This window comes from Zingiber officinale, chromosome 6B (assembly GCF_018446385.1).
Source record: "Zingiber officinale cultivar Zhangliang chromosome 6B, Zo_v1.1, whole genome shotgun sequence".
Taxonomy (NCBI): domain Eukaryota; kingdom Viridiplantae; phylum Streptophyta; class Magnoliopsida; order Zingiberales; family Zingiberaceae; genus Zingiber; species Zingiber officinale.
In genome coordinates, this window is record NC_055996.1 from 88741065 (window position 1) to 88746890 (window position 5826).

The following is a 5826-nucleotide window of genomic DNA, read 5'->3' on the forward strand; positions in this document are numbered from 1 at the left end:
CACCTGCTAGAGTGAAGACATATCCACTCGTAGACTTAGAGTCTTTTATATCAGATATCCAACTCGCATCGTTGTATCCTTCGATCACAGTAGGATATCTTGTATAGTGCAGTCCATATTCATGAGTATACCTCAAGTACCTCAGTACTCTTGTTATCCCTTTCCAGTGCTCAATACCGGGATTACTCGTGTATCTACTCAGTTTGCTTACTGCGTAGCCAAGTCTGGTCGTGTACAACTCATCAAGTACATCAGACTTCCAATTACTCGAGAGTACTATATCTGAGAGATACTCTCACCTCGATTTTTCGATAGATGTTGACTCGTATCTATCGGCGTTCATGCCAACGCAGTATCACCCTTGGTGAATTTCTCAAGAATTTTGTCTACGTAATGGGACTGACTAAAAATAAGTCCTTCTGTTGCTCTAAGAATTTTGCTTCCTAGAATCACATCAGCTAGACCCATGTCTTTCATATCAAATCTTGAGCTCAACATACCTTTTGTGGATTTTATTATCTTATCATTACTTCCTATGATAAGTATGTCATCTACATAGAGGCACAATATGACATAGTCACTCTATGTGACTTTCATGTAGACACATTTATTACATTCATTGATCTTGAATCCACATTCCTTCATGACATTATCAAATTTTTCATGTCATTGCTTTGGAGCTTGTTTCAAGCCATATAATGACTTCACCAATCTACATACCTTATTTTTCTATCCTGGAACAGAAAACCCCTCAGGTTGCTCCATGTATATCTCCTCTTATAAATTCCCGTTTAGAAAGGTAGTCTTTACATCCATTTGATGTATTTCGAGATTTCATAGAGAGGCGATAGCCAACAGTGCTCTAATGGAAGTTATTCTCAACACCGAAGAATATGTATCAAAGTAATCGAGGCCTTCTCGTTGTCGGTATCTTTTGATTACCAGTCTGGCCTTATACTTATCAATCGTATCATCTGACTTCATTTCTTCTTAAAAATTCACTTGCAACCTAGTGGTTTACTTCCCGGAGGAAGATCCACAAGTTCCCAAGTGTGATTTTGCAAGATAGATTCTATCTCAGATGCAATTGTCTCTTTTTAGTGAGGTCCATCAGAAGAGCCTACAGCTTCTGAGTAACTTTAGGGCTCACTCTCCAACATGAAAGTGATAAAATCCGATCCATAAGATTTTTCTACCCGAGCTCTTTTGCTCTGTCTAGGCTCAACCTCTACGGGTTCCTCGTCGTCATCATCTTCTTCTTCGCTTTGTGTTTCGTTTGCCCGTTTTAAGGAGCTAACATCCTCTCGGGTCTTATACGGAAACACATGCTCAAAAAATGAGGCATTTCTCGATTCGATTATCGAATTCTTGTGTATCTCCGGTATGTGTGACTCATACACACAAAATCTATATGCAGTGTTGTTTTGTGCATATCCAATAAATATGCAATCAATAGTCTTTGGTCCTATCTTAATCTTTTTCAGATTAGGCACCAACACTTTAGCAAGACACCCCCACATTCATAAATATTTGTAGGATGGTTGTCTTCCATTCCACAACTCATAAGGGCTTTTATCTATTTTCTTCCGGGGCACCTTATTTAAAAGGTAATTAGCTGTTAATACAGCTTCCCCCCACATAAACTTTGGTAATCCAGAGCTCAATAGAAGAGCATTCATTATCTCCTTTAGAGTTTGATTCTTTCGCTCAGCAACTCCATTTTGCTGAAGAGTATAAGGAGCTGATGTTTCGTGTTTGATCCCATGTTCAGCACACAACTCAGCGAACGGTGACACATATTCACCACCTCGGTCACTTCGAACCACCTTAATTTTTCTATTAAGTTGGTTTTCAATCTCATTCTTATAGAGTGCAAATTTATCTATAGCTTCATCCTTACTTTTGAGAAGATACACATAACAATATTTTGTGTTATCATCTACAAAAGTGATGAAGCATTTATTACCACCACGTGTTGGTGTACCTTTTAGGTCGCACACATCAGTGTGGATTAGGTCAAGTGGTTCATTACTTTTTTTAATATGTTGAAAGGATGACCTTGTCATTTTCGCTTCAACACAAATCTCACACTTGTGTTTTGGGTCAAGGTGGAATGTAGGTATGCTTTGCATATTAATTAATCTACGCAATACATCGTAGTTAACATGTCCTAGTCTACCATGCCACAAACACGAAGACTCAAGCATGTAAGTGGAAGAGTTTCAGTTTTATTTATTTTAGGCCTAATCGCCATTACATTGAGCTTAAACAACCCATCAGATACATAGCCCCTTCCTACAAACACTCCATTCTTGGACAATACAACTCTGTCCGACTCAAAGACAATGAGAAAGTCATGCTTGCTTAACAATGATTCGGATACTAGATTCTTTCGAATCTCTGGAACATACAGCACATTGTTCAGAGTAAGATCCTTGCTCGAGGTCATCTTCAGCACCACCTTTTCTTGGCCCATGATGTCCGAGGTTGCTGAGTTCCCCATGAACAGTTTGTCTCCAGTGACTTCTTCAAAGTTGTGGAGCAGCTCCTTGTTGTAGCAAACATGTCTGGTGGCTCCAGTATCGATCCACCATTGCCATGGGTTTGAACCGATCAGGTTCAACTCAGAGACCACAGCGCAGAGGTTGTCCATTTCTGGTCCCTCGTTCAGGTTGACCTCTTGCTTCTTCTTCGGCTTTCTGCACTCCGAAGATTTGTGACCCACTTTGTCACAGTTGAAGCACTTCCCAGAGAACTTCTTCTTGTTGATGCCTCCTTTGGGTCCCATCTTGGAAGACTTGGGGTTCTTCCATTTCGAACTTTGACCGTGCTCGACCACATTGGCTTTCACAGTAGTCGGAGAGAACAACTTTCTCTCTGAACTCTTGTTGTCTTCTTCGATGCGAAGTCGAACAATGAGTTCTTCCACATTCATCTCCTTCCGTTTATGCTTCAGGTAGTTCTTGAAGTCCTTCCAGCCGGGAGGAAGCTTCTCAATGATAGCAGCCACCTGGAAGGTTTCACTCAGAACCATCCCTTCTGAGTGGATCTCGTACAAGATCACCTGAAGCTCCTGGACTTGGCTGATTACTGTCTTGGAGTCAACCATCTTGTAGTTCAGGAATCGGCCCACGATGAACTTCTTTGCCCCTGCATCCTCCGTCTTGTATTTCTTGTCCAAGGACTCCCACAGCTCCTTAGCCGTTCTCTTCATGCTATACACAGCATACAGCGAGTCGGCAAGGCAGTTGAGGATGTAATTTCGGCAAAGGAACTCAGAATGAGTCCATGCCTCCACTGTACTGATGGTCTGCGTATCAGCATCCTCAGCTCTCTTGGGAGGGTCCTCGGTCAAGAACCGAGCCAGGTTGAGCGTAGTCAGGTAGAAGAGCATCTTCTGCTGTCACCTCTTGAAGTTCAATCCACTAAACTTCTCTGGCTTTTCTCCGTGGTTGATTGGCATAGTTCCAATCGGGGCAGAGGGAGCCTGCACATGTTGAGTCTGTTGCACCTCAACATTTCATTCCGTGGCCATCTCAACAGAGTTGAGTCTGTTGCAAGATTGTTAGACACAAACAATCTAATGCCGGAGATTTATGGTATTAGTTGAATTTAAGCTACACTGAATTAAATTCAACTTATAGTCGAAATGACCTGAGCGGATAATCTTAGGCTGCCAGCAGGGGCTGGCTTCTGCTACGTGCCAAAGAGCGGCTGGGCAGGTCTGCAGAGCGGCTGACCAGATCTGCAGAGTGGAAGACCAGGTCTGCAGAGCAGAAGACCAGGTCTGTAGAGCGGAGCGACAGGGTTGGTCTGCAGAGCAGAAGACAAGGTCTACAGGCAGAAGACCAGGTCTGCAGAGTGGAGCGACAAGGCTGGTCTACAAAGCAGAAGACAAGGTCTGCAGAGCAGAGCGACAGGGCTGGTCTGAAGAGCGGAATACAAGGTCTGCAGGTAGAAGACCAGGTCTACAGAGCGGAGCGACATGGCTAGTCTGTAGAGCGAAATACAAGGTCTGCAGGCAGAAGATCAGGTATGCAGAGCGGAGCGACAGGACTGGTCTGCAGAGCGAAAGACAAGGTCTGCAAGCAGAAGACCAGCTCTACAGAGCAGAGCGATAGGGCTGGTCTGCAGAGCGGAATACAAGGTCTGCAGGCAGGAGACCAGATCTGCAGAGCAGAGCGACAGGGCTGGTCTGCAGAGTGGAAGACAAAGTCTACAGGCAGAAGACTAGGTCTGCACTTGATCTGGCAAAAGACAGATCGGGCGAGAGACTGGCCGACCGAGAAAATTGGCCGAGGCCTGCGAGAGTCGCAGTTTCCTTGAAACAGATTCGTCCACCTCTGGTTGTGCTTCGAGGCTTACAAGGGTCGTCTGTTTCCCCGGATACAACAGTAGACCGTGAATCCGACCAAGCACTGGTGGTCACGGCGAATTGAGTGACACCCGATTGTTATCACGGGCACTCCGTCGAGCAGGAGCTGCACGACAGAGGAGGAGGAGGAAAAACGGAGAGTTTTGCTTGCTATATCTACTGCCTTTGATCAGAACCTCCTTATATAGGAGCTCGGATCAATGGCCAGAGTTAATGACAAAAGATCTACGTGGCAAAATGTTGGTTATTCCACTTGGCCAAATTTTTTCCCTGACCGGTTCGACATTCATGTGTACAGGTCGCGCTCGCACACGAGTCAACTTGGTTCAGTGCAAATCCGAACCCTGGATTTGCACCCCCCCCCTACGCACCCACGCATGAGAGAGAACCTCTCTCATGCATTTGTTCACAACCTCAATGTATGTGAATCAATATAAACCAACAAAATTACCTTGAAACTTTCAATGTGAGACTAAAGTCCCATTTAAAATGGAGCCTCTTTCCTCTTCCATTTCTTCTCCATTCACTTATTCAACATCGAATACACTGAATTTCTAGAGTCGGATGACTAAGTCGTGATAGTTGAGGTGATGGAGCTAAGGGAGTTGGATAAATTGAATTGCTAGAGTTCGATGATTGAGTCATGATAGTCGAGGGTGATGGAGCTGAGGAAGTCGGATACAACAAACAACTAGAATCGGATGACTGGGTCGTGATAGTCGAGGTGATGGAGCTTATCAGGGAGTTGGATACACTAAACTCGATGAACCTCTAGACCTCCACCTCTGCTTGACAATTGACCAAGAGTTAGGTCTCTAATCCCTCCATGTGGAGACCTCCATTATCCACCACATCAACCATCAAACCATATCAGCCATTCAAGCTCATAGCCTTGGTCTGGTTAGCTAACTGCAGATTCAATGATGGGTGTAGCAGACTTGGTCCTCTAGTAGGCCAAGAATTCAATAACAACCTCTGGTGGATGCCATGACCATGATAACCTAGCCATATCATCCATTCAGGCTCCATGGCCTTGGAATCACGAGCTTGGTTCGATGGTAGGCCACGAACATGATGGCTACTACAGACTTAGCTGCTGTGTCGTGTGTGATATTGTTCGCCACATTAATGTTTGCGAGTAAGAATGTGTGATTACCTAATGAAAGAAGAAAACAATATCCTCGTTTGATTGTTTACGTCGTCATATGGATTGAGAACCACAAAATAGAGAAGAGAGACTTGCATTGATCAGAGGTGTAGCTACGTGAGACTTGCATCCGCCCCCCATACATGGCAAGGGCCTAATTATAAATTTTAAAATTTTATAGACTGTTTTACAAAACTCCAATTAAAAACCTCCTTTTTTCCTCTCTCGTGTTTTATTTTATTCTCTCTCCTAGCTCTCCTTTTCTCCTCTCTCATGTTTTTTTTCATAATTCTTCCTCTTTAAT